Genomic DNA, 21,474 nt, shown 5'->3' with positions numbered 1-21,474 from the left:
GTTTAATTTGTTTGGGAGGTTAACAATATATATCGTACCTATTTATGATTTCCAACAGATTTAATTTGTCATTAAAAACATTCAAAATAGTGACTAAAATATGTTATAAATACCCCCTAGCACAAGAGCAGACAGAGCTAATTTCTATTTGCCTGATTGGGTTTTTACTCCAATATTTCCTTAAATTACAAATACTGTACTATGAAATGGATGCACGAAAATGTTTAGGTTATATATTTGAATAGTAGAGATTTAGAAGTTTAAGGTTCTTACCTTAAATTTTCTACTCGTGTCGTTAACACTATTTACGCGAGTTGCGTACACTACTTTACCTACAAAAGTGTTTTAATTACTACAATCACTACTCAAAACTTGTAAGAGAGGTTATGTTTTTGTTTATAACCTCTCATTGCCACTGACATTGATGTAACGAAACTGTACCAAATACTAATTGCACCACTCAACAATTAAATTGGCCTGAACAGCTGATAAGTTGAAGTTCGAATCATTACAATTTTTCTTCTTCTCTCACAATCCTTGAACCTCATTGGTCCGTTATGAGTACTATTCTGTTATGTAAGTAAACAATGCTGTTGTGTGAAACTCTTCAATTCTAACAACTGAACTGAAACGGCTACTTAAAAAACGGTCGTAGGTAAAATTATAAAACTGGTACTCGAAACTAAACTAATCAAAACAATAATATTAATAAAGTATTAAGTAAAATGGTACACATTTTATAGCATCGTTACGTAAAATAATTTCAACTAACTACCATAAAAAATATCATAAATACCAAAGAAAAAATCTTAAGCTTCTTTCAATCTTTTATTTTCGAGTTTTGACCGATAAAACAATGCTCTTAATTTGAATCGAGGCGCAACTTTCCTTACAACGCCTCGTAAACAATAAAGTATTTAAATTATCAACAAGACTAGGCGACAGGTGGGTGGTGGTAAAATATCGAATACAATCGAATACATTAACGAATCGGTTCACCCGTATTGGGATCGACCTGCATTCAGATAAATAAATGACTGGTCAAGGGTGATTTTAACATTGCGTTGTAGTGTTATGATGTAAATAAGTAAAACCTCGTCATCATTTGCTTGGCATAAGGTACTATCTTTTCCTATTTTGTTCGCATTAAAAATAATGTTTGCGACAAACCTATGTTAATCCCTGTTGACTTTCGTTAACAGATGAAATAATCGATTATTGATAATAAAACATTATAAATTTGACTACAGAGTAAAAATACGGTTAATGAAATGCTTTGTTTCCGTAAACCTAATCGAAAAGGTCAGTGTTCTAAGACTATTGGTAACATTGTAACAATAAATAAATTTGTCTGTTCCTGCAACACTGTATGAATAGAAAAGAAAGAAGGTAAGAAATCTATCTATCTATATATTAATAGGCAAGCATGTTTCTTTAAAACCTTTTTTCTCAGCTCGTTGCATCGCAGGGAAAATCTACGCATACTGTTGGAAATAGATATTCCTGTTGATATGCAGAATCCCTTTATAAATAAAAATAGGCTCAAAAAAGCACAAAAGTGAGTTTAAAAATTTGAACAAATTAACATGGATCTTATAGGTTGTCATGCTGGTGACGAAATATAAACAGAAAATCAAAACAATTGGAAGAAACTCCAATCACATGTTTTATTTACAGTGTGGGGTGAAAATAGAGAAGTCTGTACATTACATATTTTTGGTCGAGTTTCGAATACTGGACGACCTCTATAGTCTATATATAATAGCATAGATAAAACATACTCCCCCACGTAGATTTCTCATCCTTATGGAACAGCTGAAGACAATTTTATTGTTAGTTCTGTACGGTTTATGTAGAGGTCGTGTTTTATTTACAATTTGTTTCCCGTTATTACAGTCATGTAAAACCTCGTTTAACCAAATAATACGATCTAATCATAAACAATAACTTTGTCTCCTAGTTATATAACCAAACAGTAAAGCACAAATCAAGAAATTAACCATAAAATAATAGAAACAAAATTTTAGGGGCCCTTTAAAGTTTCGTATTTTTCCATAAGATTAACATGGGAAACAAAAATTGTTATGAAACTCCAGCTGTTGTCAGAAATTAAAAGTGAGATGAAGAACATATGTTTATTGTAAACAGTCAATGTGTAAATTATTTATGTTGTATTAAAAAGGTGTATAGTTTTGGATGTTGTTAAGGACAACCTAATGCGGCTATGAGTGGGATACATTATGTAGTAAACACTAAAAAACAAGATCAGCTTTTGAAAAGTGATACCATATTTACAAGAAATGTTGATTATATCGAACTGTTATGTACATCGTGAGTATTTCCATAATCTTTGAGTCTACTCTTTTAAAGTCATCGGAAATTGTGACTGTTATTCGTTTTAACACAACGCCTGTAATACTTCGCAATTGCTCGAATTCGAGCAACTGGTACACTAGTCAATATAAATCGTATCATTGAGAGAAATCTTGGGCCAGAGGAATACAGTAACTAGATGCTTTTTACTATGAAAGTAAACCCAAAATACGATGTAACTTTTATTTAAAGGAATTGACGGTAAGCAAAACGTTTTTATTAGCTCGCTTACTTGTCCGGTAGGCCTACAAATTTTGCAATCAATTTTAAACTAATTAAAAACATGTTCCCGATGAGCTAGTGACTTGAATCTTGAAACATAGCTCACAAACGGATGACAATGCAACATACCTATAGTCTATATTTATAGTATATCATTTTATTTTCATATTTCTCTTGGGCTTCCAAATTTTCCATCTTTACATTTTGGAATAATGTAAATATATCAGTTGAAATCAGCTGTAAATACTTAAATTTGACAGTTCAAAGAGCATTGGTTAAGAGGTACAAGTTCTAACTCCCAAAAGATTCTAAATATAAAACAAGCATTTCAAAGTAAATATAAAACATATTAACAGGCCAAATAAAATAGATTTAGCATATTTAGACATTAAAGACAAAAATTAGAAAATAATTCATAAATAAAAAATACTTTTAAAAAATGCCACATTTTTAAACGCACTAAAAAGTAGAAAATAATTTATAAATTTGTGAAGAGAATAAGTACTTGTAAGATTTTAAACGAAAAACGTGGGGCGCATGCAATAGATAATAATAGTTCAATAGGTGAAGGTAAATTAGCATGAAAAAGAAAAAAAAATGTCATCTTTCCATACGCAGTACCATCAGATGCAGTTCACTCTCAGACAGAGAAATTATATTTAAGTTGCCTAAACACAGAAAAACATGTGAAATGCATCTACAGTATTTCATAACAGGTTCTTCAATATGCTGCATAAACCCCTCCCTTAAAGTGTACCATGACACTGAGCGATTTTAGAAAGTGGTGATTGCCTATGTATAGATTGCCTACTGATAGAACAAGCCCTCTTTAGTATAAAGGATTTCTTGACTTGTCGAACAAATTGAGACAGGGATTTCTGTGATGGAATTTAGTAAGTACGGTATATAAAGATTCTTTTTATTTTGGAAAATCTTTGTGACACTACTTTACAGATTTAATTCAGCATAAATACATTAATAAATTTTATTGTGTTAAGTGAGCTCTTTTTTATTAAAACTAGTTGAGCCTCTCGAATGCAAATAATGCCTATTTTTACGTACTGTAGGTATGGAGCTTGTTCAACCAAACAAATCAAAAACACGTACATACAAAATAAACCTGTACATTCTACTCTTCCTTCTACCCAAATGTTCAACCGACTACTATCGAACAACCGGGTGTCCCGATGCGAGTACTCGATTACTCGGATACTCCTGGGCGCAGGTTCGTAGGACTCAGGTCGATATGGTCGGGCGGGTCACTGAGACAGTAGTCCCTCAAAGGCCAACCTAGAGTGCGGACGTGCGAGTGTCTGTGCGTGCGTGTGTCGTCAGAGTGATTGTACATTACATTAGTAGGAATGCCACCCGACTATACCTTTGTAAGTTGGGCCACATCTAAGTAGTTGCAGAGTACGATGCATCCTCGGAGAACTAATTCCTAGATGCTTGTGAATTGCATGATGTGGTATGGAGGGGTTTTCATACCTGTTGATAAACATTTTGATCTGAAAGTGGTCACTTTGATTTTTTGCACAATGTAGTGTTACCTAGAGTTCCTCTTACTGTTGTTAGGCTTCTGACGATGATGATATTTGACTTTTCGAATAGAAGTGGGAATATGACAGGGAAAGACATCAGGTATGTTAAGTCGTCCGAGGTAAATTTATTAAAAATACACAAGTGTTTATGTATTCAGATTTCTCTGGAGATAATTATCTACGTACTGTAAATAGTTCACCGTACAAAAAGTGGAGTCGAGCTCCAACGAGAAACTGAATTGATAATTTTTAATCAGCATTTCCTGTATTCCAAGTGGTCTGCTTGCATTAAAGGTGTTCATAACACGAGTAAAATTATCAGTTGCGTTCATAAAAAAATATAGTAGTTTTATATTTGGGGATATTGTTATGTCTCATCAATTAAGTAAGACATGTTAATACTTTTGTTATGACAGGTGAGGTTTTTCGTGTTTACACTCATGTTATTATTCAAACATTTTGCATGAAACACATTTTTAAAATTTCGTTAACAGGTAAATTTTAAAACATAGATTTCAAGCACGTCGGTCATAAACATTACTTTTGTGTCCAATACTGGGGATTGGATTGAAATTGATGTTAACAATCTGTGCAGAGTAGGGAAAATAAAAAATTATATTTAAATTTCCGAAAAATAGTATATAAAAAATATATTCCCCAGCAAGTATTTAAGAACACTACTAACACTTGTGTAATAATGTGTATTGTAATTTGACAGGTGGTTTGTACTGTATGAAATTTCATGGTCAAAATGTACGAGTTTATAAAATGTTGTGTACTAACATGTCTTGAGAAAATCACTCCCATTTCTTGAAAAAGCTGTCTAGCTACAAAATTAGTTTCTGTTACCTTAACTCCAAACAATCGTCATTTAACAAATTAGTTTCTATTCCCTTAACTCTAAACAACATCTAACAAATTATTGCGGCAATTTTCCATCATGATTAATAATAAATTTGTTTTCACAAAAAAACAACAACAATTATGTCACATTAATTATGAGGAAATATAATTAATCTTATTTGGATTGATACAGGAATACTTGACAAAGTTTATTTCTTAATTTAGTGTACAATACTACTGTGTAATTATTATTATTAGAATGTTGACAATGTCAATGAAATAAAGAAGGGTTTTCATTTCATTTCAATGACAGACCACACTGCAGTTAACTTTACCTCCAGATACATTTTGAGGCGTCATATTATGCTTAGTAACTAATACAATTTTAATTACAGGTTTATGTATGTTTAAATATAGGCTATATAAATAGTGAACCCATTAAATTGTAATCGCCACTCAAAATAACAATAATTAATGACCAATATTCAAATGGTTAAGGGTTCCACTAAGATTACTCAGAAATCATTTATTTACGAGAGGATTTGTATCTACGAAAACAAATTGTGCTTTCTATGAACAACCAAAATTATTGTAAGAGCTATAAAAAGTTCTGATGTACTGCCAAAAAATCTTGATAAACCCAAACAACCTATAAATTTGGACAAAGCAGTAATATTCATGAGAAACTGGTAATAATGGTTTGAATAAATCTTAAAATAATTCTACAGCAAATATTTTCAATTTTTTTAAATTTTATTAGGTCTTTGCTTATATGAGGTCTATGCTGGTATCTTCAGACTCATCAAAAAAATAATTATTTATTTAAAAAATAAAAAAATAAAATAAACACTTATAGATTTGTATACGTAGATTAGTATACTTGTATACGCTATATTATAGATTTGAATGTTTAGAGTATGTCAATAACGTGAAAACTACTTGACCATTTGATCGGATTTTTCCATGAATAGAGCCGATATAACCACAGGTTTAATGGAGATGTTAGTTTAGAGTATGTCAATAACGTGAAAACTACTTGACCATTTGATCTGATTTTTCCATGAATAGAGCCGATATAACCACAGGTTTAATGGAGATGTTAGTTTAGAGTATGTCAATAACGTGAAAACTACTTGACCATTTGATCTGATTTTTCCATGAATAGAGCCGATATAACCACAGGTTTAATGGAGATGTTAGTTTAGAGTATGTCAATAACGTGAAAACTACTTGACCATTTGATCTGATTTTTCCATGAATAGAGCCGATATAACCACAGGTTTAATGGAGATGGTCATCTTTTATTTTAATTATCTGATAGGACTCTGCCCTGACAGCTTATTAGGTCCAATGTTGTTCTTCGAAGTGACCGTAAAAAGGCACTCGAAATGTCACCCAACTTGGTACGGCAATCAATAGTTTTATTAATACTTATGAAGTTAAACGGGGTAAAGCCCGTGGGTAACAGCTAGTAGTATGTATAAAAGTTGCTAAAAGTGCTTTGTACATTAATAGTATATTTTATAACAAGAGTAGAAAGTGAGTCATTACATATTTGAGACTATCGAGCACTTTAAATGGTCGAGAATATTTTCTATACATATTCTAGACACACTTTCACTCGTGTTTTAACGATACTTTTCGCTACACTACAAAGACTATAAAATTACGTTGGTTGTACATTTTTGGTTGTAAAAAATTTAAACAGTTGACAAAACAACAATTCGTAGTTTGTTTACGTCGGCAAAATCCAAAAAACAGTCAGTACTTTCGCATAGTAAACATTCTTTTGCCGTAGTAAGCAATGTAATGATGCATTTTCGCAGGTGATACATGTAACAGAACAGGTTAGTTCACAGTAGAGTAGCAAAAAATACAATATTATTGTATTCAGCTGACCTAAAATGATGATAGAACGGGGTAAGTATAATCCATGGTAATGTATTTAATCGAATATTGATCTTTATACTCCATGGAAAGACCTAACATGATTTTACTCGATGAAAGGAGGTTATCCAATCCACGAGGGCAAGTTTTGTTTGCTCGGTCGATTTGTTTGCTCGTCCTTCCGCTTATCACTTTACAACAAACAGGGTTTCCCCGCCAAGCTATCAAACAAGAGGGGAAGGCTGTTAGTAAAAATATCACTTGTATACGTTATGTGAGCGAATATTGTGGGTGTTAGTGATGGACTTTCAAAGCGCAAAAGTCTGCCATACCTTTTTAGATAACGTAAACTCAAAATCACCGACAATTAATTCAAACAAGGACTTGTGTACAGCAATTAACTTTTGGATACTGAAATAGACATCTGTAGTCAGTTTGATCAATAGTCAAAGGTTTTATCATTCAAACGGAACATGGTTGAATGGACCACAAACTGTGAGCTATTGTACCGGTACTGTAAAATTAATTTTCCCTTATTTTAGCAAATTTCCCTATAGGGAAGTAGCTAGCTATCACCGTAGGTGCCACGGTAAGACCTAAAAAACGTTTTTAAGGCTATAAGCATTAAGTCCCTATTTCCAAAATTTAGTCAAAATCCTTTCACTGGATTTCGAGATATATATTACAGACAGACATACACATACATACATACATACATACATACACACACACACACAGACAGACAGTCAAACAGAATTTGCTGGTATTTAGAGTATAGGATACATTTCAGAAAAAATTGAAACACGTGTTATTAACTTCATTCCTATGCATTTGCGGACAGTTTCTTTTTAATTGTAGTTTTTTTCCTCACTAGCTATTGAGGATTACTCTTAAAAATTAGGGTGAATCGTCTGGTACCAATCTCCAACTAACGACGCGGTTGAGAACACGATGGATTAATTTATATGTTTATAAGTTTAGATAAAACTCCTTTCCATTTTCCCCATGTCAGTTCCAACATAGACCAAAGATGTTTCTAGGCAACAGAAGCAATTGGTTCGTACCATAAAATTTTAGTTTCATCGCGCAACAAAAGGAAGAATACACTCACCCCTGTAAGAAATGGACTGTACGAAATGCGCTGTGGTCATTGTGTTATTGGTGGGGTTGATTCTTTTCCCCTTGGAGACTTGGGTGTTCATATCTGCATTTATAACGGTCATCCTACTAACTGTGATCATAACCCTGATCTTACTTTTCATCTCCTTCGTCATCGTAACCATAGCCCTGATCCTCGGCGCCATATTTGAGAGTATTCTATCTGACGAGGTCTTCTTGGCAGTTTTCCTAGGAATGGTTTTGTGGGCTTCGTACATGGCAGTCGTAGCGTGTGGGTTTGGATATGTAATTAAAACTTAATAAAATTATATATGTAATTGTGTACTATTAATTGTAATGGTTGACGTCATAGGTGAAATTAATTTAGAACATTGCCGTACTCACTCAATTGATCTAAATAAGTATTAATGTTATATCTAAATTATTAAAACGACAAATGACTTAAAACAGAGTGTATATCATGTATGTATATTATGTATGTAAACATTTTATGTTTCCAATGTATTCTTTGCAGTAACAAAAAATTAACCATGTTTCCCTTTGTACTTTTTTAGTCAAGCTCTGAATAAAAACTATTTAACGTATTTGCTATTTAAAGTAGCACTTAGTACACTAGTTACACAAGTAACTATTTATTCCGTACCCTCACACGGATATTTTTATATGGTTTGTGGGTATTGTGTTTATACTCCATCCACAAAATTTAGGTGGTTTGAGGGGAATCCTCTCCTATTCGCCCTAAACAGCCGTCAGCTCATATAAATACATCAAGCTAAAAAATGGTGGGGAACCTAGGAAACCTTCCCCTTAATATTATAATAATATTAATATTAATATTAAACCGCCTAAATCTCTGTGAAGAGACCATATATAAATATCAATTGAGATAAGGACGCCACACCTAGGTGCGTATTTTAACCTAAATAATTGTGAAGGATAGGCCTCCTTCAGTGTCGAATGTTGCGAGATGATCTTTGTAGCTTTGTTTCTGACTAAGATCAGCTGTTTCATAAGTCAAGACTATCTATATATCTAATTCCGTAAGCCCAAAATTTTACAATGAAATTGTGAGCGAACGGGAGGCCGTAGAAAGCTGGGAGAGGTCTCATTTTAAAGGTCTGGGCATGAAGTTTTGGGGAAAATTATTCATTTTTCTTAATTATGCACCAAAAGGTCGTTACGTAATAAAATAATTTACATTTAAATAACATGGGAATCCAGGTCATGTCTGCTTTGGTTACTTAAAAACATGTGGTTTATTTAAATTAAATCATATGGTAATATGTACTGTAATATGTATACTATTATAAAGCTGAAATCCAGGGTCTGGATTAGTTAATGGAATAAGATTAGTTGTGTTAGGTATGTCTGAAAAAAGTGTAAAGTTAGAAGTAATTACTGGAGTAGGCAAAGGGAACATATTTTTCATGCCAAAAATAAAACTAACATCTAAAGATCCTAATATGCCGTTTAAGTTTAGGAATTCAATTCCTATTGCGATTAGCTTTCGATATTACTATAAATAAAGCGCAAGGCCAAACCTTCAAAAAGTTGGCATTTATTTGAAAAAAAACCCGTGTTTACCCATGGTCAACTTAATGTAGCTTTTAGCCGGTTAAAGTTGCCAGATGATGTTAAAATAGTACTAGAACAAAATAAAGACCAAGGGTTCGATTAAAATGGATACTATACTCTGTTGTTTTCAGAGAGATTTTGTTATAATTAGCATTATACAATTTGGAGGATGACATTATCTCTATGTGTTTTATTTAAGTGAATTTGTCTATATTCAAAGGAATTGATAAATATTTAATTAATAGTCATGAAGATTATTATTGAAAATCTTCCTTAGATGTATATAATGATTAGAAAGTTTGTATTATAAACACACTACATGAACAGTCCTTTGGAATCTATATTTTAAACAGAACAGACATCAAAAAATTGCATTATGCAGGTATGTAATAACTTTTATACATATTATAATATACAAAAATGTTAAACGATAATTCAAGGTAGGGTAACCCATGAGACTAATAATTTGTACAAAATATTTACTAGAATATATATATAGGGGCTATTGCCCCTACAAGCCACTAGTTTTGTGTAAAGCTTAATGCTCAGGCTCAGCTGGGTCCAGTTTCAAACTATCAAAAAGCTATTGAATTTTCTCAGGATCGAACCGGTGACCGTTTGATTGTTAGGTGAGCACTATACCCACTCAACTACCCTCCCTTACATGATCACGTATATATTTAGTATTTAGTGGGATCAAGACAATTGAAAGTACCAGATTTTTTGTACACCTTTAGTAGGCCTATAAAACTATTTTAATCTATTGCTTTAAACAGACAGAATGAACTAAATAGTTGAAACATGGTTGAAAGAAAGTGTGATCGTTTTTCAATGTTTGGGATTTATTCAGTCCGGTAGTATTTTTGTGCTGAACATTCACACACAACACTACAAGTTGTATAAGGATAGACAACACATGGTTATATTTAAAAAAGAAAAACAACAATGCACGTAAATGGGTCCTAGACGTGTTCAATAGACGATTGAATCTTGAATATTGAATCTACACAATCTTCGCTATTCAAGCCAATGGCTTTGTATTCAATGTTAAAAGAGCAGTGGGCAAATTTCCAAACGGGTACGAAGTTCAATTGTTGTTCGAATCCTATTAGCCTCCCTTGTAATGTATCCAAAAAAATAAAGCACGGATAAAAATCTCCATGTAATTGGTTCTTGGTTTAATTAAACAAATAAGTTCACTCTCGGATGTGAAAATATTGTGCCAAGGTCAGCTATTAACTATGCTAACATTGTTTAGAGTAACAACAATTATTATGGTGACAAACAATATGCGCAGTAGAAATCATGACCATTAGTTTACCATTTTCTTAAATTTACAATGTGATACAACGCCCAAATTGTAGTAAATCAGTCAAAACACAGCGCATGTAACTTCTTTACTCTCCCTTGACGTCTTAAAAACTTTTGCATGTCAATAAACCTATTTTGCCAATCGTCTGTGCGCTTATAAATGAACAGCTGACTCATTGTTGACGATGTTTTCCTTGCAGTTCCTGTGGTTACTTGTAGGCTTGTAGTCTGCATTACACGCGCTGCTGCTTTAAGTTATTTTAAGTTATTATTGCTGCACCCTAGTGTTTCGTGTGTTACTTTATGTTTCACACTAAAAATGTCAATGCCACTATTTAGAAACTCCATTATTCTGTATAGGAATGTATTAGAACAGTTGGTCCAAAAGTTGCGTATTTTGAATACACGTTTTAAAAGCTACCTACTAACTGGCCTAGTGTAAACACGACTTTATGGATCAGCTTAAGAACTTTAAGGTGAAACCAATCCAAACGATATTATTATAAACAATGGATTGTCATACATGAACATAGTATCATCACTAAAGAATCTTAAAATCTACCTTAACCTTAAATTGAAATTAAACATTTATTCGATGTAGATTGTACAGTACAGTGGGTCTATAGGGGTATGCTGGTACTGGCAAATGTCTATGAGAGCACATATCAAGAGATCCTTAGTGGTTCTAAGAGTTGTACAGTAGTTTGATCAGCTACACCTTCCATCCTATTTTGTAACCTGAAACCTGTTTAGATGAGTGTTTTATGTCCAACTAGCAGAGCACCCGTCCTTCGTACGGGGTTGGTATATAAGTATAAAATGTTTTTTGCAGTTTACTCAAGCTTTGAGTTTGCAATGAAGGAGGACACAGTTTGATAAAATTTGCTTCTTTAAATTTACAGTATTCTATAGTATTACCCATCTACCATAGACATATTGTTCTACCACTTCACCTAAACAATAAAAAAATATATCAAAAACTCACAAAATATCACAAATTATTCGTGAAATTAAAAACATAAACATAACTGTAAACAATCCTAATTTGACAGTTAGTTCTCATTGCGTATCACAGTTCTTTGTTGCTGCTTAGTTCAAATTAGCTGTTTTCGTAAATGCAAAAAAATATAGTGCTACACCCGATATTAAATATGCATGTAAATGCATTTGGGTGTGACTTGTAGTTTTCTCAAAAGTTCATGGGTACTTTTGGCTTTATATAATAGATGCAAAAAAATTATAGTGCTGCAGTTGGTAAATCTTATAACTTTTTAATGCTTTTGCATATCATGGAACCAACTTTTTTAGTTGAAACAGCAGACTAAATTCTTTAATTCCCTTTAAATATGAATACTCATAAGGTTAACATGGGGAACTACAGAGACACTGGGGCGGAGCCCGAAAGGATTTTTTAGATAAGAATATGTCTAAATGTTAATTGGGAATGTGAGCTATCATCATGCCAGATTTCAACAAAATCTGTCAAGTGGTTAATGCGTGATTGAACTTCAAACAAACAAACAAACACACACACTTTCACTTTTATAATATTAGTAAGATAACGTGTTAGAACAATGAAGTAAAATTAGTGTTTTCTCTGTTATTTTTATGTAATTTGATTGCCTGAATGTGATAGAATTCCAATATACATGAGGTATAAATTAGTAAAAAAGCAAGATTAGCAAACACCTCAAATTTCCCTAAAAAATATTGGAAGTAGAACATCTAGATTGGCCAAACAGTTTTTAATTGGAAAAATATTACTCACTTTTGATGAAAATACACAAAATATATATTTTATTCTGTGGAGCTCTTATGACTTTATTTTTGTAAACCTTGAATTTTAAAAGTTTAATTTTATTTTGATCTACCTCTGGCGTTTTTGGTCGGTTGAGAGTTATTACATTTATTCAATATAAATGCTTTCTTTATTTCTGACAATTATGCATGTTAAATTTGAAACTATATTAACTCTAATTTGTTGCATAGTCTGTTTAAAGAGAGCCATTTGGTTTTTATCTCTGCTTGATCAGTTGCGTGCAGCAGTGAGGCTCATTTACACAACACAATGCGACAAACCGTAAAGCCTTAACATAGCGCTGGTCTTCGACGGTCCTTTCCGAGAATTAAACATTAATAGGTGAAAGATTAAGCAAGGTAGTGTATGGACTATAAACACAGCATAATATCATTGATTGTATAATATTCGAACAATTTTATCTGAACTTAAAAAAAAAAAAACACCCCGCAGGAAACAAGCGAATGTCCATTAGCCTCATTGGATAATCACTGAAATATTTCGTTAAACATATACTTTAATACTTTTAATACTTTCTTATGAAATGGCGACCATACAATGTAGGTATTTTAAGCCAAGTATGAATGGAGATGAGTGTAGGATGAGTGGCGCGATCTTGTAGTCTTGCTAGTGACTAAGGCCGACATTCCTTAGACACAGCTGTTAATTAACAGCCCAAACAGCTAATGGCAACTAAGGGACCTACAGTTTATAGTGGAATCCGAACCACATTTTTTCCTTGGTATATACGAATTGGTCTAATTATCAGGATAGTACTGCGGATAGTTGTAATACTCACTAGTGCGGACGTTAATCCACGCCAGGGAGTATCCCATCCACAGTGCATGCCTATAAATATCCACAATCCGTGACCTCCTAGTAGTTGGATTAAAGGACGACGCCACCCGCCCCAGTTCATCCATTATCTGTTATTACATTTATTCAATACCTAATGTTATTGACTAATGTTAAACTAATGTTAAATAACATTAGTTTTAGTTAGCACTTAAGTTTGCTGCTACAAAGGAAGGAAGTGAGTGCGTTTTAGTGAGATATTAAAAGCTGTTAAAAGATGTTAAAAGCTTATAAAATAAAAAAAATACCAAATTTAATAAAAATATATCCATTAATAATCAAAGTAAAAAAAGTTAACTTATTTTCCATTAAAATATCTTGATAATTTTAATTTACAGTTTCAAAACATTCTCCGTTACCATGAAGCGTAGGCTATATCAACTTTTCAGTGTACAATATTATTTGCTGGTTAAGGTTTACACAATGTAATGGAAAGAAATTCCAAAAACTCCAAATGGACCAAAAATTGGGAACACAAAATTTTACCCATAAAACCCTCCCCCCTGTGTCTGTAATCCGATCATACTAGTGTGCAAACTCGTTCTAATAAATGTAAGTGGACACAATTGTACCAAATTAAAAAGAAAATAGTGATTTTTGCTCTAATATCGTATTTACAGACACACACACAAATATATATAGCTCTGGAACACAAAAACGAACAAGTTAGTTCGTCCCGAGTGTATGTCCCGAGTCTAGCTTTTGAAATAAAACCTACCACAATAGCTTATTCCCTGAACGGAAAATTCTGATTATTCAGATAATTTTACTCTTAATTATAACCATAAAAACCATTAATAGGCTGGACAAAGGATAAGATTTTCTAGTAAAAAAAATTATCTAACCCAGCATCAATAGAGCACAAAATTCGTAGGTGTGTGTGCGTTTGTATATAATCTTACTAATATTATAGATGTGAAAGTTTGTGTGTTTGTTTGTTTGTTTGAAGTTCAATCACGCATAAACCACTGAACGGATTGGGCTGAAATTTGGCATGATGATAGCTCACGTTCCCGATTAACATATAGACATATTCTTATCTCAACAATATTTTCGGGCTCCGCCCCAGTGGCCCGGTAGTTCTCCATGTCAACCTTATGAGTATTCATATTTAAAGGGAATTAAAGGATTTAGTCAGCTGCTTCAACTAAAAAAGTTGGTTCTATGATATACAAAAGCATTAAAAAGTCATAAGATTTACCAACAGGGTGCAGCACTATAATTTCTTTTGCATTTATGGAAACAGCAACTTTTAACTAAGCAGCAACAAAAAAATTGATTCGCAATGAGAACTGTCAAAGTAGAATTGTTTAGGTTTACAGTTATGTTTATGTTTTTAATGTCATGAATAATTTGTGAATTTGTAATAATTTATTTTTCTTTATTGTTTAGGTGAAGTGGTAGATCATTATGGCTATGGTAGATGTGAAAACCATAGTATACCGTCAATTTATAGAATCAAATTTGATCAAACTTTGTCATCCCCCATTGCAAACTCAAAGCTTGAGTATAACTGCAATAAGTATTTTAAACTTATATGCCAACCCCGTACGAAGGACGGGTACTCCGCTAGTATATGATAAGTATTTACAATGATACAGTGTAAGGTATACACGCAGGTCGTATATCAGCCAGCAGGTAACTCATTGTGCGTTAACCCAAGTCGTAAATTGTACAGACACAGACCGAAATGTCTTTCTGAGTTTGTTTTATTTATATGAAGAAACAACAACAGTTATACAGGAAAATTGCTGGATCTCCACCATTTGGCATTAGTAATTAATATATTTCACCTGACATGGTTTGGCTAGTTAAGTTAAATTAAATAATTCAACTTAAATTTCTTACCAAAGCACGAATGTGTAGATGCTTTTAACAAAAATAAAACTAGTAAGTGAAGTAATCGATTAGAATAGATGGTTTTCTCCAGCAGTTTTAGGTAGGTATTTTCACTTGCTATTTTCCACGAGTCAAACTTATCTGTTTTTGGTCTACTTTTAGAAATAGCTCTTAACTCCATTAATATACATTGTCAAAACATTGAAAGGGGTGCATTAGCTTAGTTTTTGAAAAATCAGTTTTAAAACAAAAGAAGTAGTTTTGAGCTTACATTATTCATTTTAAAGTTCCTAGCGTTAGATAAAAGAGAAATTGATTGACTGTCCTTATTTTCCTTACTATAGTAATGTCCTGGCAGAGGATATAATATTTATGAATTTGCAACATTTCACGTTCTAGTAATTATATAAAGGAATTTAAGGCAGTGGTGTACGTTTTTAAGTAGGGAAACTACCCTATACATAATATATTTAACGGATAGACCTGCGTACTCTTTTTTACTTTCTAGATATGTGGACATAGAGGTAATGTTGGTCTAATACTTTGAAGGCAAAGGTAGGTTTGATAAGTTTGAACCAGGCCCCTAAGCCCTGGTATCCGACTCACGCTTTTATTGCTTGATCAAAGTAATAATGAAAACCTAGTAAGGTTTAGTTTTGATTAGTGGTTCAAGTTCTAGTAAATTATAATAACAAATTTACTTCAAAAGAATACTACTTTACTTTAATGGTTAGATTACCAGTTTGTCACTTTCAACAATGTGTCCTGTGACCCCTATGATGAACTACATTTTTCGTCATATTGCATCATTTATTACAAAAGTATACTAGACAACAAAAATACTTTTCACGTAAATATAACCTCTCAATGCGACTTTCAACTTGTTTTCAATTGTGAAAATGCAAACAAGCAGCTGTTTAGTAAGTGTTTTGATCATTCTCGTCTATCAATCGATATATAACTTTAATTTTTGCTTACAATCGACGTTTACAACTCAGTTTACAATATCTGACTTTGGCGCTCTAGGGACTGAAAAGGCATTTTACTCCCTAGAAGGAAAAGAGCTACTTTGGACCCGCAACGCATGCGTTAAGAACTGCTGTTTTTGCTGCAGTATGACGAAGGGTAAGTCAACTTGATTTCGGATTTACAACCTCTCAAGCTAAAATATAAAAAAAAAACAAGTTAACCAAAGTTCAAACCTCTCATTCCTTACAATCAGATTAAACGTATGTAATTTTCTCACTATCAAAGGAGAATGGAAAAAGAAAAAAGTTTGTAAGTTTTTGTAAAATATAAATGTTATAGTTGAGAGAACATAAGTAATTGCATCAATAATACACATTGCAAGGCGTACTTAAACAAGTACAACTGTCAATGGGGGTGAACCGGGTACGGTGTGAGTAGGCTCCTGGTACTGTATTGATCTAGGGTTGTCCCTGTCCATATAGGCTGTAAGGAATATCCTTTACCAAATCCCATTCTCAAAGTGCATTGTTAATAGGCATACATTAGTTCGTATGTAAGGCAATGGAAAAATCGATACAATTTGCCTTAACGTAAGAAACACGTATTTCAATTCAAAACATTATTGGCAAATAATCGAAACATAAGAATTCACTTTTAATTGACTACATCCAATATGTAAAATTCAGTTTTGTTTTGAAAATTTATTTATTGAACCTCATTTTAATAAGTCTGCTTACAAACCTGTACTAGAGGTCGTCGAGTGGTCGAAAACTCGACCAACACCCAACGCTGTAAATAAAACATATGATTGGAATTTCCTCCATTTGTTAGCGAATTTCCCTATAGGGAAGTAGCTATTACCGTAGGTGGCACGGTAAGACCTAGGCCCGAGACCGATTTACTTTTTCATTTTGATGTCCCCAGAGGTCAAAAACACTATTCATTCAAATTTTTATATATGTATATATATATATATATATAGATTTATATATATATATATATATATATATATATATATATATACATATATATACGTCCGTGAACGCGATAACTTGAGTAATTTTTGTCCGATTTTGATGAAATTTGGTTTAAAGGTGTAAAGCGGGATAAACTTGAATGAGTTCGCGAACCAGCACGATTGGACCATGGGAACGGGGCTTTACGGGGGGTTTTATGGGGTAAAAATTGGTTTTTCTCACTTTTGACCCTCAAAACACAAAATTTCCCAATTTCTCTTTAGACCTTTTTAAAGAGCTTAAAAAAACAAATAATTTAGTATATAAAAGTATTTTTGTTCGATTATTAGTAACGGAGAAAATTTAAAAAATTGTAAATTCAAAATTCCCATGTTATTCTTATGGAGAATATTGTCAAATGTTGTAGTTTGCTTGTTTATGAATATATTTTGATCAAACTTGGCAAATTTATTTATTTTGTACTAAGCTATCAATATTATACTCAAAAACACACTTAAGTTAGTTTCCTTGTAGCAGCAAACCTAGGTACTCGTTAAACCTAATGTTATTAAAATATATTTAACTGAAAATCAATTCAGACGAATGGAAATTCGCTTAGTCAGCAGGTTTGCTGCGGCGGGGGTATTTTTTTTTATTTCTGTTTAGTCTATATTTCGTTGTTATTTCGTACCCATTATGGCAACCCATAAGGCCCAAGTAATTTTTGTTTATTTAAATTCATTTTTTGTGCTTATTTTTTAGCCTATTTTAATTTACAAATAGATTCTGCACATCTACAGGAAAATATCTTTCTAACAGAACGAGTAGATTTTCACTGTGACGCACACGAGCTGTGAAAAAAGGTTTTAAAGAAACATGCTTGCCTATTAATATATAGGATCACCCTGATAAAATAGCTGGATAGCTTAATGAATGTAGTTTTTTATGTTCCACCTTAACATTATAGGATGCCAAGTTCTCGACCAGAACTGTTTTACATATTGCTTCAAGCTTGTCCTAGAGGGTTGGGGCATTATCAAATGGAAAAAATCTATTGGCGATTGGCGAAATTTGAACCCGGGACCTTAAGCTCCGAAGCTTTGCAACCTGACAAAATATAGTCGCTTTTACATGGTTCAAAACTGTCCTTGGTCATTGGGCCTTGTATACATAAATTTACTTTTATTCATACGAAATAACGCAGCTTGTTTTAGTCAGGAACAAATTTATATTTCATTCACTCATCCTCGCTTTAAAATGACGTTAGCGTCTTATAAATCTAATATCAATATATTCTATTCAATATACTTAATAAAGAACCGGATAGACTCATAGTGGGTATACATTTCCTTGAGCAAAGCTCGGCCACCGGGTACTTTGGCTATAACTGTTTCAGTAACCGTGACCTAGCATAATTACCCCATCAACGAGTTCGCAACGTGGCGCGGCATTTTAATGTAAACTATTAGTGCAACACTCGAGAACGTAAATTGGTTTTTCAATTTAATAATTATGACATACTGAGAATATGAAACATGCTTTGGAACTCAAATCTACTTTTAGTTGCGATAAAATCATTATGGAATCTACTGTAAATTATCATGTATACGCAGTGTACGTACTAAAAGACGTATCCTTTACTAACTGGGTTTGATGTATTAGCAACCAGTGGTTAATTAGCAGGTAATAAGGTATTAGTGAAATATTTTGTGCGAATTTTTTACAAAATACTAAGTACCTAGGTAACTATCCTAAAATCTAATTTAGTCTAATATTAGAAAGTCCTAAATATTAAAGCGAGTTTTAAAATAGTACCGGTTTCTAAAGTTATTTAAAATGACGGTGGACTCCTACTACTTCGAGGCCAACAGAAAAGCTTTACTATATTATGTAAGTAAAATAAGTATCCTTAAAACATGGATAAAAATTCCAATATACGTACATGTTATATCTTCTAGCCTTATAACTACATTCAACTGTTATAATAATACAACTTCGATCCAATAGCTGCTTAATCGCTAGAGTCTATTTTAGTCCAATGAATTAAAAGTCGTGTTGTCAGCGTTCAAATCAGTGACCCTTTCACCAACACCAAACTAGATTATCTTCAATTCCATCCATGTCCTTTCAAGTAGTAATTATTCATGTAAATACCAATATTTTTCAGATAAAAGTTGATGAGTTTTAAAAAATTGCATCATCAAGTTCTTATTTATATGTTTCTGCCTCAGTCTAGACGCAGTTTGATATTACGGTTTTCTAATAATAGGTCAACCAAGAAAGAACAAAAGGATTGAAATTAGCTCCAGAAAAAAATCTTATAATATTTTTTTTATTTAAAGGACTGAGATCTTCATGGCTTAAATAGCCCTAGCCAGAAACACAAATTAAAAATACGACTCACAATTGATTCTACGACGGTATTTTAATCCTATACGATAAAAATACTGCACCAAAATTTAATGTAGGACACGAAAATGACATTATCTACTCAAATCCATATACAGGTAATTGAGAAATCGCTGTATTAAGTTTAGAAGCATAGTTATTTTTTTAAAAACATAGAATATTTTTTTGGGAAGCTAACTTTTAGACTTGGAACATTTGATATGCATCATCACACTTCATTTACTTTGTAGCCTACTTACACCAAAATATTTTTGTCACACTGAGTACCAATCACCCTGTATACTAGCAATAAAAGTACAAAGGGAAAAACATCAGTTGTAACTATTTAGCAAAGATTACACTGAAGAATAATCGACTTAGAGGAAAATAGAGTAATTGTTTCACAATGTTTACTAACTCTTTTACAATAAAAGAGTTAGTAAACATTGTGATTACCTCAAACCTCAAACGCTATAAAAAGAGTAAAATAATATGTAAATTGTTTACATATTATTTTACTCTTTTTATAGCGTTTGAGGTCGGTTGGTTTTTTTACAAAACTTGAGTCATGCTGAAGTTTTACTTAGGCTATACTTAAATCTATCATATTATTAAAGTGATACAATCAAATTTCATGTAAACTGTTAAGGCAATTTACCAAATAAAAATATAGGCATATGGCACATCAAAACGAAGCTTAGAGTGTGTGAATTTGCCGAAAAGTATTGATATGGACGAATTTCCTAAGGGCTCTGCCCCACAGGCTGATTTCCAAAGGGATGCGCCTGGCATGCTTCCAATGTTTACATTATTTAATTTAATTTAGTTAATGAAACAGCTGGTCAGTACAATGCACTGGTGTTTGTTTATTTACGCGAATAAGATGTTTACGACGCTTTATGTAGATTGATGAGGGTTATGTTTGGTTTTAAAGTGAGGTTGTATACGTTTTGTAAAGTATTGCTCAAAGTTTCATTTTTTAATTTATATAGTAATCTACAATTGAAGAAGCTTGAATAAAATTGAAGAACATGGTAAAACATGTCATTCATAAAGCATCAATATGAAGCAATAATTGATGCTATTGCTACACTAAGGTATGATGTCATATTCTTAGGGACCTATAACATCAAAAGTAGTGGTTTGAAAGTAAGTAGGTTTACGCTTTTAAATCAGCTTCTATTTTCAAACTAAATCATAGAGTTGCTGTATGCATTTTAAAATACACATCAGCACCACTTTATAACTCTCTAGGTCACATGTTCTTCCCGTTGCAAAGCACGGGTATAGCAGCTTGTAAAGATTTAATTTAGTACCAAGAAATAAATCAAGCCCCTACGCTGTACTACGACGCTTTTAGCTGATTGCTACTGTATTAAACTGTGATTGTATATTAATTCCTACTATAAGAACTAATATTATAAAAATACTTCTTTTATTTTATTAACATATGTTTGATTTATTCTCAAAAATCCCGCACTCCTATTGATAAGGCAGGAAAAGAAGAGACCGGAAGTAAGACAGTATTGACGTAACAGGTGAGGAGGCAAGGAGGGGAAGCGAATAGTTTGGGGGGGGGGGTAGGGTAGTAAAAAATGTAACACCTGAAAGTATGACTTGACGTAAATGTCTTGCCAAAACTCAGAGAAAGAGAGAAAGGTCAATCGGGACAATTCTTTATTTTAAACAATCGCACACGCATCTTAACTGAAGTTAATAGTGTATGGACACTTTTTTACTCGTAGGATTCAAAAGTACGTACTGTAAAACGTAGTGAGAATTTATTAAAAAAGTAATT

The 21,474-nt window shown here is 32.6% G+C and overlaps 1 protein-coding gene across 1 annotated transcript in view; it reads left to right on the top strand.

Annotated features, from left to right (window-relative positions):
- The first annotated feature begins 3,882 nt into the window (after positions 1–3,882).
- The window catches only part of LOC129000579 (uncharacterized), a 225,482-nt gene continuing 207,890 nt past the window's right edge, over positions 3,883–21,474 (top strand). Inside the window, exon 1 of the mRNA XM_054427540.1 lies at positions 3,883–3,977. The gene's annotated coding sequence lies outside the window, so the exon portion shown is untranslated. The remainder of the gene's footprint in view (positions 3,978–21,474) is intronic.

The sequence above is a fragment of the Macrosteles quadrilineatus genome, unplaced genomic scaffold (assembly GCF_028750875.1).
Source record: "Macrosteles quadrilineatus isolate MER2022 unplaced genomic scaffold, UCM_ALF_1.0 Scaffold_8__2_contigs__length_117827958, whole genome shotgun sequence".
Classification (NCBI taxonomy): Eukaryota; Metazoa; Arthropoda; class Insecta; order Hemiptera; family Cicadellidae; genus Macrosteles; species Macrosteles quadrilineatus.
The sequence above is the reverse complement of the archived record's forward strand: the minus strand, read 5'-3'. Positions and strand labels throughout refer to the sequence as shown.